This window comes from Myxine glutinosa, chromosome 6, assembly GCF_964187855.1.
Source record: "Myxine glutinosa chromosome 6, kmMyxGlut1.1, whole genome shotgun sequence".
Classification (NCBI taxonomy): domain Eukaryota; kingdom Metazoa; phylum Chordata; class Myxini; order Myxiniformes; family Myxinidae; genus Myxine; species Myxine glutinosa.
Genome location: NC_136266.1, coordinates 154,847,624 through 154,860,918, shown reverse-complemented (window position 1 = coordinate 154,860,918; position 13,295 = coordinate 154,847,624). Strand labels below are relative to the sequence as shown.

The window sequence follows — 13,295 nt, the reverse complement described above, 5'->3', positions numbered from 1 at the left end:
CGATTGCAGTGGGCCAGAGAGCACCGTCAATGGCAGCCAGGACACTGGAATCACGTGATCTTCAGTGACGAGTCTAGATTTCTGGTCTATCGTCAAGATGGCCACGTCCGAGTGTGCAGACAAGTGCATGAAGCCTACAACAAAGATTGTATAGTGCCAAGAGTCCAAGCTGGAGGTGGTGGGGTGACCGTTTGGGCTGCTTTTCATGCAGGGGGCAAAACTGACCTGGTTGTTCTGAATGGAAACCTGAACCAGTTCAAGTACAGGGCCATTCTGGAAGAAACATTGCTTCCATTTGCTCGTGCAGCCTTTCGAGGAAACTTTGTCTTCCAAGATGACAATATACGGCCTCATCGTGCTCGCATGATCCAACACTTTCTTGCTGACCGTGGTGTAGAGCATATGGAGTGGCCTGCCATGTCCCCGGATATGAATCCGATAGAGAACTTGTGGGCAGAATTAACTCATCAAATCGACCACTTGGACCAGCAGCCGACCTCTGTGCATGAATTGCAGCAGGCTATTGTCACTGCATGGCAAGCGATTCCTGTCCAAACCTTGGCAAATCTCGTGAACAGCATGCCTCAATGTGTACATGCTCTCCTGAATGCTCGTGGGGGTTACATGAAGTACTGAACTGTAATTTTACTGTCCGTAATCCCAGTCGTAATTTAACTTTTGTTTTTGTTAAAAAAAAAATTGGCTAATGTGCAAAATAAAGAGATACTTCTGGAAAACGTACAGAAGTTTAACACAGTACTGTCCATGAATTGAGTTCGATATCAGTAAACATCACTTTCAAGGATCAATTTATTTGTTTCAAAATGTCAAATGTGGTTTTTGTTTCTTTTAAAGGTCACATTAACAAAATCTAGAATAATTTCAACATAATTCCAATGAACTTTTGGTTCTAAGACATCTTGAAAAGTAAGTTCACCCCTACAAAAAAAATATTCCATATTAAATGCCAAGTCTGTATGTTGGATCGTTTCCGTTGTGGATGTTTTGACTATCTGCAGATATCTGGATGAATCCATGCATGGCCTGCACTGCGTACGATTGCTGCGTATAACTTCATGAAATGAGTCCCTGAAGGTACATTGTTTGTTTAACATGGCTTGTATTAAATGTTGGTTGTAATTGTTATGAGGCTTGAAAAAAGGCTGTTTATGATTATGAATGAGTCTTGGTATGTTTTACAACATGATTGGCATTTTTTTTGCGATGAGAGTTGAGGCTCAAGGAAGGGAGTTGGAACTGAAAGTGTGGTAGCGAGGCAACAATCATGGGCACATGCAGAAAGGGAAAGAACAAACTTACATGTGAATGAGGTATGAATTATGATGTGAATCGGAAATTAATCTCGAGGTCCGATTTCCTACATTCAGCGCTCAGCACTGCATGTTCAAAAAAGCCTTGTTTATGTGAATGGATCGAACGTTTGAAAGACCAAACATGGTTGTAAAGTATAATGGTTGTATCAAGGGATGGGATATTCGTAAACCGGGGACTGCCTGTAAAGACAACTTGTAATATTTTCCAATTATTGGCAGCAAGTTAAATTCTAACTCTCAATGAAAATATACATATTCTAGCAGAAGCCTATGGTAAAAATACCACGAAAGAAAAGCCTCATCGTATTATTATTTAGAAAGTTGTCGATGAAATTCCACGCTGTTGCTCAGCACACTAACGAAGCGTGTAGATTGAATGATCCGAACAGTTGGTGCAGCATGGATAATTTGAATACAGTCACACTCCCCTCCCCCCCCCCCCCCCCCCCCGAGGAGCAAAGTTGGCATTCTTGGTGATGTGGACGCCGGGGACTACGGCGACGGGAAAATTGAAGATTGGTTTGCACCATGGGACTACATCCAAAAATACAAAATGAAAATTGATGATTTTATGCAGCCTTTAGATTCTTTAGATCTAAAAACATAATCAGCTTCTAGCTTTTGATTGGTGAACCAATTCTGTGACCCAATATGCAAATTCTGAAAATTTTAGGTCAATTGGACGAAAGTTGCCAATTTTATGCAACCTTGACCTTTGTCCTTTTGATCTAAAAAAAACAATCACTGTCGTGAAAATCAACCACAGACACGACTTGTACCTTGGGTAGGTTTAATATCATTTAGATCTGTGGTAACATCCTGTAAAATACATTCATGCAATAGACATCAGAATCGGAGTATTACATGGGAAATGACCGATATCAATAGGCAAAGCAAGCAAGTCCAGCATATAGGTGCGTACACACCATTCAAACTACAGGACTATATGTCACAGTAAGTGTCGCTGGAGTGTCCTTGCGTCGCGGTTGTCCCGGGTCTTATAGACGCCCCTTTAGTGGGATAAGCGAGCACTCCCGGGTTCACCTTCAGTATAATTTCACTACAATCACCTTCTAGTTTTTCATTGGTGAACCAATTCATTGACTCAACATGCAAATTCGTAAAATTTAAGCTCAATCAGATGAAAATGTACAATTTTATATGACATTGACCTTTGACCATTTGAGCTAGTTATGAATGTCATAATAAAGCTTTGCAAAATTTTTTATGACAAACCTGAAGTGGTAAATTCAAATTTCAGGTCAATTGGATGACTTTTTTTTTTTTTTTGTTTTGTATACTGAATCGAGGCTCGTGAAAGAGATAACATTTATTTCACAAACAAATCAACCAGACAAACAAAATATACAAAAAGAGGGAGCGGAAGACAAGATGGGGAGAGAAGGGGAAGCACACAACCACAACATTTGAGAGCAGGGAGAAGTGTGGGAGGGAGAGGGCTTGGGGGCAGGAGGCGTGGGAAGGGGAGGGGGGGGGGGAAGGTATAAAACACAAGGGGACCGAAATTAGCGGGGGTAGAAAAGATCAAGGTTTTGGATGGGGGAGGATAAGAGATGGTGGTGAACAGCTGTTTTAAAGACCTGGAGGGTGGAGTGGGATTGAAGAGAGTGAGGGAGTTTGTTCCAGTGGGAGAAAAGAGGAATGAAGGAGTGAAGGTGAGCAGAAAGTCTTGATTTTGGCAGTTTAACCAGGCAGATCTTGTGCGACCTGGAGGAATATTTGGGGGACAGAGCCCAGAGAGGGCTGGGGGGGCAAGGCCAGAGAGGAGTCGGTAGAAGACGGAAAGACCACCAACCTGCCTGCGGTGAGTGAGTGAAAGGCCCTTGGAGTTAGCTTCATCGCGTGAGATTCCAATGATTCTGAACGCTTTGGTTTCAACAGCGTGAAGACGGGCTAGGTGTGAGGCAGGAGCACCAGACCAGAGGGGAGAGCAGTATTCCATAGAGCTGCGGATGAAAGCCTTGTATGTGGTGAGGAGCTCAGGTGTGCCAAGGAAGGACTTCGCACGACGGAGGATGCCCAGTCGGCGACTGGCTTTGGAGGCCAGATTTGAAATGTGGTTTTCCCAGGAAAGATCATGGCAAATAGTGAGACCCAAAAGCTTGAGTGACAGAACTTCTTGGAGAGGATTATTCAGAAAGTGGATGGGAGGGTTTTCCAGTCGGTCTTTTCGGAGAGACATCGTAAGAGTGTGAGATTTATCAGGATTGAAAGACATGTTCCATTTGTTTGCCCAGTCTGTGATTTTGTCCAGGTCTGCAGAGAGTGAGGAGGCTGCAGACTGCCGATCTGAGGGATGAGGAATGGAGTGACAGAGAGTAGAGTCGTCAGCAAAGAGATAGAGAGGATTTTCAAGATAGTCAGAGAGATCATTGATGAAGACCAGAAAAAGCACATGGCCCAGAACACTACCTTGGGGAACTCCAGCCTGAACAGGAAGAGGAGATGAGAGAAACCCATTCAAGGCCACACGTTGACTACGACCAGAGAGGAAGTCCGCCAGCCATGCGTGGAGATTTCCATGGATACCAAAGGAGGAGGGTTTGGTGAGCAGAGCAGGGTGCCAGACCGTATCGAAGGCACGTGAAATGTCAAGGGAGACAGCTCTAATTTCCTGTTTGGCGTTGAGGACCTCCATCCATTGTTGAGAAAGCAGAAGCAGCATGTCCAGAGTAGAGTGACCAGGTCTGAAACCAAATTGATGATCCGAGATCAAGCCATTGGAGAAGAGGAAAGATTTCATATCTGAAGCAATGATGGATTCCATGACTTTGCTGATAATTGGGAGAAGGCTGATTGGTCTGTAGTTGCTGGGATCTGTTTTTGCACCTTTTTGTGCAAAGCGGTGATGTTGGCTGATTTCCAAGCAGATGGCAGATGACCTTGAGCAAAAGAGAGGGTGAAGAGAACAGAAAGAGGGAGTGAAAGAGCGGAAGAACATGATTTTAGGACCCGTGGGCTGATGCCGTCAGGACCAGTTGCAGAATCAGAGTCGAGGGTTGACAGAAACTTTTCCACCTTGTCAGGAGGAAAGGACACAGAGTCCAGGAGCAGCTGGGTATGACTGGGTACGGTGGGTACAGAGAGGGATGGGTTTGGGACACAAGATTTAGAGGCAAACACAGAGTTGAGGCATTCAGCTTTTTCACGTGCGGAGTCAGTCGTTAAGCCGTTTGAGGTGAGGGAGGGGATGGAGGGGGAACAAACACCAGAAACAGATTTGACCAGACGCCACCAGGATTTGGAAGAGGGAGACAGATAAGAGAGTTCGGTCTTGAGAACGGTGAGGTATTGTTTCCTGGCTCTCCTGAGGGTGGACACACACTTGTTTCGGGCTTTGTGAAAGGAAATGAGATTTCCTTCCGTTGGATTTGCTTTCCAGGAGACGAAAGCAAGTTGTTTCAGGGCAACAGCCTCACCACAAGATTCCGTGTACCATGGACGGGAGGAAGGGTATGACAACTGAAGACGAGATGGGATAAATCTATGCATGAGAGAGAGCAATTTACTTTGAAAGAATTCCCAGGATGAGTTGATGTCAGAGGCGGTAGAGATGGGAGACCAGTCCAGATGATTGATGGCTGCTTGAAGACCGTGCCAGTTGGCCTGAGTGAAATGCCAGACTCGTCGACGCTGAGGAGGCTCTCTGAGAATGGTCAGAGAGATGTCCACTTTGACAAGCACATGATCAGATGAGCCGATTGGAGCAGAAGAAGAGCAGCAGACATTTTCAGGGAAGTTTGTCATAACCAAATCCAGAAGAGAAGATGCTCCGTTGACTGAGATCCGGATCGGGAAATTGACAGATTGTGTCAGTCCCAGTGAGTCGCAGAAGTCCTTTGCTGAAGAGCCATGGCTGGTGAGAGAGTTACCCACACCCAGCCAACTGGCATGGTGACAATTGAAATCACCACATATGAGGAAGAGAGAGTTGGGATGGGTAGATAGAAGTTGGTCCATATTATCAGACAGCGAGATGTAGATGGAGTCATCGCTGTTTGGTGGACGGTACAACACACATATGAACAAAAGGTGGGAGCGAAGGGGAAGCCGTAGCCAAAGGTATTCCTGGGGGTGAGGTGGAGAGAGGGCAGTGGAGGGCGAGTGAGGAAGAGAGTTTTTTTATAAAGATAGCAACCCCACCTCCAGGACGAGGCTCAGGTCTATCATACCGGAGGAGGGAGTAACCTGGGAGAGATACCAAGGCATCAGAGACATCATGAAGGAGGAAAGTTTCTGTTAAGCAGATCACATCTGGTTTGTCAGAAGCAACCTGTATGGAGAGATCAGTCAAGTTTGAGCGAAGGCCCCGGATGTTTGAGGTCCATACCGTTAATGAAGAGGAAGGGGGAGCATCGGGTCCAGAACAGGGGGGGGGGAGGGGTAGGGTAAGATGTGGAAGAGGAGGAAGAGGTAGGGAGAGCTGTTGAAGGTGTGTCAGAGATTTCAGAGATTTCAGAATAGCTTGGAGAAAGGGAAGAATGGGGCGGACAAAAGGTTTGATGGAGATTGGGTGAGGCACAGTGAGGTGTTATTTGAGGAGGGGGAAGAGCGAGGCAGAAGGTTGGGGGAGATGAAGGTGAAAGTTGGAAGGGGGAAGAAGCAGGGAGGATGCTTTGAGGAGGAGGGGTGAGAGGGGAGTCTAGGAGGGGAGGAGCGAGGGAGAGTCTCGGAGGGGAGGGGTGTGGGGGGAGTTTAGGAGGGAGGGGAGGGAAGGGGCAAGGGGGGAGATTTGAAAGGGATGGGTGATGGGGAGGATTTGGAGGGGAGGGGTGAGATTGGATTTTGAAAAGTGTCCGATTCATGGGAAACGAACATTTTTTGCAAAATGAGTTTGAGACCTCCGAGTCAAAAATACGTTTGAGGACCCTGAAGGAGGGGTGGAGTTCTGGATAGTTTAAGGAATGTAGAAAGGAGGAACTGTAAGAGATGGTATTATATATATTTTTTGGAATGAATAGATTTGGTGAGCAAGACGAAAGCATCCTTTTGTAGGAAAAGAAGAAAAGGGTGTTATAATATATGAGAGAAAATAGTTGTTCAGGGGAGAGATTATACATTTCTAACCACGTGATCGCGAACGAAGAACGAACGAACAAATAAAAACAACAAATAAACGAATAAGACCTGGGAAGGAAATATTTTTTTGGGTTTTTTTTTTTTTTGAGTAGAGATATTAAACAAGGAGGTATGGGGTGAACGACTGGGACGAAACAGAGAACGAAAATAATTGCAGCGCATTCGACGAATCGCTGAGAGAAAAACAAAACCACAAGGTCGGAGATGGTACGGTAGCCTAAGCCTACGAGTACTAGGCCGCAGAATACTCGATACGTATTAACCGACGATTGTGTATACATGTACGAAAAATTAGCACCGAAAATTTTCCAAAAGATACGCTATAGGTACATACACTGAAAGATAGATACAGTCTCGACAAAAACACAATTGAGAAAGATCACTTAGCTTCGAAAGCGTGAGCGCATGGAACAGCTTCGAAAAGACGTGACCTCGCGTGATCTCTTTGCCTCCTCCTGGTGATTTGATGATTTTAGGTGACGATGACCTTGAACCTTTTGACAAAATTATTAATTTGTCTTCTCCATATTTTCATAATAAAGCTTTGTTGAAAATTTGATGATGAAACTCAAATGGTAAATTTAAATTTTAGTTCAATTGGATTAAAATTGATGATTTTATGTGATGCTGACCTTTAACATTTTGACAAAATTATGAATTTGCTTTTTACATATTATGATAAAGCTTTCGTCAAAAATTGATGACAGTAGCTCAAATGGTAAAAAGGTTACGGCTCTCACACACACAGACACACACACACACACACACACACACACACACACACACGCAGAAGTGATTGCAAAATCCTGTCTGCGCAGGGGATGGGCTAATAATAAAAAAACGAAATAATTAAAATTTGAAAATATTTGAATAATTAAAAATTGCAAAAAAATGGGGAAATTTTTTAAACAATTGTAAAATGGAAAAAATGAAATAAATGAAAATTGTAATAACGGAAAAGTTATTATTCATAAATCGGGAAAGCATGGACACCAAGACTAACTACCACCGAATACCTCCCTGAACCATAATTACGATTTGTTCATGTTTTCCAATCCGTCTCAAGAAACAATTAATAATCTCAAAGAGCAAGCAATTAGGTTTTTAAGTTATCTCAAAAGAACCCGAATTGTGTGAATAACTTGATTGCTAAAGAGCTTTGTGTTTCACCGAACTGATGGTGTGCCTCGTGGTGTGTTCCATTGCAGATCGCCAGACGGACTCTCTTTCAAGAAGAAGCAAACGCGTTTGTTGCATTTGGGTCCTCCTGATTCTGCTTATGTTCATTTTTTCCATTATTGGACAACATTTGTTCGGTACGGATGGTTTGGTTTCACCATATGGCATAAATTAAACTGGATGATGATGCTCCAGCATATTGTTGCAGTTTTGTGAAGCCCGTTCCCGTTACAAAGGGGAGATTAAGCCCCTTTTTCTCTCTGGGTCTTCGAACCGCGAGACTGAGTTGCCACTTCCGGGCAGACGTGGAAAAGGGTCTCGGGACAATTTCGCACGTACCTTAAGTACCCACGCCGCAGTGAAAGCGGGGATCGAGTCTCGCACGAATCACGCGTAATGGAGTACACCCGAGCAGATGGCATACCACGTGACCCGTGCTGTTACCTTGCTATTGGAACCTGATCAGAGCAATATAATTCGTACCATGCTAAGTCAACGATGGAAGGGACGAAACGGTCGAACCAGAGGAAGAACAGATTTAATTATTATTTCCACAATGTACAATGGTAGAAGAAGAAGAAGAAGAAGAGACACAGGGCAGTCGTAAGCAGTCTTAACTTATTTTTCCCAGACAATGGGCCAACTCACACGCACAGGGAGATGAAGGAAGAATGTTCACGCGACCAACCGCGCCGGCTTTGGTCCTCCAGGAACGGCTCACCCGGCGTGGCCCTCTGGCGGTCACCACACGTATCCCGGCGAAGGCAGGCAGGCAGGCGGGAAAATCCTCGCGGCGCGTATCTCGGCGAAGGCAGGCAGAAGGCAATATGCGCGCGTCTGTGGCCCGGCACGGCTGTCTTTCACAGCGTGATTAATACAACTGCGCGGAGGGCAAAGTTCGTATACCAACGTTCGTACCAACTGAGAACTCTCGTATATAGCCCCGACTGATAACTCGTCTGCCTTATAACTCAACTCATTTGCTCCGTAACTCAACTCTTGGGCTGCGCAACTCATCTGCACTCCTCGGGGATCTGACTCAAGCTCAACTGAGAACTCAACTGAGGTGGGGGCTCCGGGCACAGGGTTATATGCCACGCCCTAGCCCGCATCAAATGTTCCAAACCCCGCCTTTTGCCGCAGTGGTAAGTCACTCCCCTCGAGCCCTGATTGGCGGCTCGCGCTTACCGTCGGCTCCTCCTCCGCCTTCCTTCGGCCTTGATCGACTTGTTCAGGCTGGCCTCGTGGTATTTCGCGCCAAAACCCAAAGCATCGAGGCATCGTAAAGGACCTAATTCTCATTATACTACTCAACGCAAAACGAACACAGGAAAGGTCTACGCTTACATTTACTAAGAAATAACTGAGCTTAAAACGAGGCTACATGAATGAATGAATGAATGATTGTTTTAAGGCCATTATCCCCGCTAGAGCAGGGGTTAGCCTTGCGGGCCCCATGACAATCATGGTTCCCTGTTTGAGGCAATGTTTTTATGGCCGGATGCCCTTCCTGGCGCCAACCCTTAGTCGCCTCTTACGATGCGCAGGGATACGATGTACCTATTCTAAACCGGGGTACACAACGGGATCATTCATCCCAACAGGCTGGTACTCAATTTGCCGACCTCGGAAGGATGACAGGCTGAGTCAACCCCCCTGGTGTTAATTTAGCAATTGACCAGGATTCGAACCCAGGATCCTGGGATCCCAAGCCGGCACCCTAACCGCTATGCCAACACCAGGCTAAACTCTACACCAGGTTGTAGTGTAACTAAACTAGGAGGGGAAATTAACCTTTATTATAAAAACACAAAACCGCAACAGTATCATTACGGTAAGTTGATTAAGATAAAGTGCAAAAATCTTTGTCGTGCTTTCAGCATTTTGTTTTTGTCTTGTACAATTTTTTTTTCAGTCACGTAAATATTATATGAAAACATTTGATTTTTTTTAAACTTCGGTTTTTTATATATATTTTGGCCTCCAGATGGTCAAGGTCTGGTCACGGGGTAACCTGTTAATATTGTTGCGGTTTTAGGAACCCACTAATAAGTAATGGCAACCACCATACAGGTCCCTTAGAATAGTTATGTCATAGCGGAACATTATCATAGTCCCTCCCTTCCCCTAATACGGGTTAGTATGTCATGCGTTGGGGATGGAAAGAGAGGCCCTCCACTCATAAGGGAATAATTCGCTTGTAGTGCATACAGGCTCAAAAGCACACCTTCCAAGTGCGTGCTCTAATTTACCTGTTGCGCTGGAGTCCGAGATGAGGCAGTCTTTTGTCCCATAGGGGCCAAAGAGCGTCAGAATAAAAGTCCCTTCGCCAACACACACACTTTGAATCTCTCTATATTTCTCATGTTTAATCTTAAATGTCATGGCAACTGATGTTGGCACATTACTGAGCATGCATTGAAACTTACTTTTTCCGATTTCAGTTTCTCCAACCACGGATACATGTCTGAACTTTGAACAAAAGAAAAACTTTGTAACATGGTACTGAAAGTATGAAAATGTAAAGGAAGAGCTGCATGTCTGGATCAGGTACCACCTGTTTAAGAATTAGTCACATACCTGATGAGTTTGAAGAACTTGGAACTGTTTATAATGTGTATAAAATCAACTGCGGCAGAAAATGAACATCACCAAGAAAATAAAATGTGGAAACTCTAAAAATGGTGTACAAGCGTTCTCCAAAAATGTCAACAAGGCACTGTGCACGTGAATCAAGGATCGGTCAACCTAATGTTCATCGTATTCAAAGGAATTTAAGTGGAAATCATCTACAAATATATACCTAGGCTTTGGCATGTTCTTCATGAGGATAATCCTGATAACACCTTACAGTTCTGTAAATTGTTCACTGCTCGGAGTAATGAACATGGTGGTCAGGTTTTGTTAATTATGAACACAAGGATAGGATCATTTGTTCTGATGAAGGAACTTTCAAACTGGCTGGCCATTAAATCGTCACAATTGTGTGTCTTGGCAATACAAAACCCAAACATGTATGTTGAGAAGCATGTTAACCTGGCAGGACTTATGATGCGGATTGGATTTTCTTCTTATTGCATTGTTGGACCCTTCATTTTTAATGTTACTGTGACAAGTCAAACTTGTCTTGAAACACTGCACAATTATTTCATTCTCACAATACGACATGTATATAGGGACACTGAGGTTCACTTTCAGCAAGATGGAGTGCCACCATATTTTCAAAGAAGATATTCAAGCTTCTTGGGTTCTGGATAGCCTCCTGGGTTCTGGATAGCTCTAGGTGGACCTGCTGCTCAATATCCTCCACGGTCACCTGATCTTACACCTCTGGACTTCCATCTGTGAGGATTTCTGAAAGAGAAAGTCTATGGTACTAATCCTCAAAATGTACACGGCTTACATGAAGTGATTGTTCAGAAAGTTCGCGACATCTCTGTTAATATGAGCATCAAAATGTGTGCCGATCCGTCTTCAGATATTGCACCGCATGTTTGCATGTAAATAGTGAACATTTGACATAAAATGACGACTAAATGTTCGTTTTACATGGTTTCTTGTGTAAAAAGTAAAGTTTTCTTTATTAAGTGCAATAATATCCAAGATATATATTTTCAGTATGAATACACAGTACATTATTTTGAATCAGCTTGCATGTGTGTGTGTGCATGTGTGTGTGTTTATAGATACACACACACACTCATATACTCATATACTCAAATATATATATATATATATATATATATATATATATATATATATATATATATATATATATATATATATAGTCATACACACACACGTGTATATGTAATATATATATATACATATATGCATTTCAGTTTTACCTACACAAATGTCAATTTTAGTGCTGAACAATCATTATCACGACAGTGGTGTAGGGAGTGTGAGTTCCAAGGTACGTTTGGTCTTGTAACCCAAATGTTCCTTGGATAAGTTTTATAATCCCTCGGTCGTTATTATTTATAGGCAAAAATCAAATCATGGTTGCGTTATACCTTGGTAACACCAAAACGAAAACAAAATAAAAGAAACAACCTTTTGTAACAAAAAAAAAGCCCCCCCCAAAAAACAGGAAATGATGTCAACAATACATCTCAGAGCAATACATCCCCCAGGAAATGTGACAAACCATTGAAACTCCATGGTACACACCATCACTGAAAACAACACACCGAATAATTGAGACTTTATATGACAATATCCATAAATCTTTCAATTGAAAAGTCAAAAATATATAATTTTTGTATCATATTTATCAACACAACTGATTAATTGTTATATTATGCCTCGGTCGGAATTAGTGTGAGGTACTTTAGTAACAATGACGAAACCTTGACACAACTTTTGTTTCGAAATCAAACATTGCAAAATATAGTGTTTTGCCATATATGAATACACAAAGTGAACTGGATTCGGTGATGCTAATTAATAATAATAAAAAGAAGAACGTGAAGATTTCTTTGAAGTGAGGGAGAGAGAAGAGAGGAGGGAGATGTAAGAAGAGATTGACAAAGGAAAGGAAATGGGATTGGAAAACAAAAATAAATAAGTAAAGCAAAAATTTATGAGATTATGAGATTTCTCCTTTTTTCTTCAGTCCTTCCTCTTAATTTTCAAAAATATGTCCAAACCTTTTTCATTCTGAAACCCTTAAGTTACCAACATCTTTCTTCATTCATTATTTTAAAAAACCCATCCACAGTTCTCAATGTTTACACCCTCTTCCTGCAATACATCGAGCTGTGAAAATTAGTAGAGAGAGTTATTGCAATCTCATATATTAATCACATCCTTACTTCTGAATTTTTATTTTCCTGTGCACATTTTCTGAGGCCAGAAACAAAGTAATAACAGTCAGTCATATATACCATTGTAATAATCTTCCCACGCAAATTAAAGGACCCTGTGCAAGTAAGCAAACAAAGGGTTGTTGGGGGCACAGAGCAGTATAACCAGTGAAACGCTAGGCAACAACCAATTCACAGCAGCACAACCAAGTCAAAATTGAGAAAAGAGAAATTTAGCTGAAGTATAAAAGTAGAAAATAAAACGGCACAACTGATTGAAACAAGTTTACATTCAAAAGGCAATACAGTAAGTAAAAAAATGATTTTTAAAACTCAGAATCTCCATGATAATATGCGAGAATTAATTTTGATTTTGATCGTATTTTGCTGCTTGTGCTTATATTTACAAACCATTACTGCACAATTCTGTTTCTCGCTCTTTAAAGAATGGCATCTTCCAGCTTGGATGCCTTTTCCCCCACAAGGACGACGCACATGGACATTACGAGTCTGTCACGTCGCGGGAAAGGCGCGTAAAAGAACAAAGTGCACGAGCATTCGACTTCTATTACTATTATTACTGGAATCTTCTAAATTCGCTTTTCCTAACTTGGCTCCAAGCAAAATTGGCACATCAATAACTCTGAAGCAGCATTATATATATATATACATACATACACTACATGGCCAAAAGTATGCGGACACCCCTTCTAATTAGTGGATTCGGCTTTTTCAGCCACACCTATTGCTGACAGGTATATATATCATCCAGCACACAGCCAAGCAATCTCCATAGACAAACATTGGCAGTAGAATGGGCAGTACTGAAGAGCTCAGTGACTTTCAACATAGCACCGTTATGGGATGCCAC

The 13,295-nt window shown here is 42.7% G+C and overlaps 1 long non-coding RNA gene across 1 annotated transcript; it reads left to right on the top strand.

Moving 5' to 3' along the window:
* Positions 1 to 999: 999 nt before the first annotated feature.
* On the top strand, positions 1,000 to 10,290 carry LOC137429282 (uncharacterized). The gene is made up of 3 exons (XR_013623896.1): positions 1,000 to 1,095; positions 7,643 to 7,750; positions 10,058 to 10,290. It is a non-coding gene; the product is annotated as an uncharacterized LOC137429282 (long non-coding RNA).
* Positions 10,291 to 13,295: the final 3,005 nt, after the last annotated feature.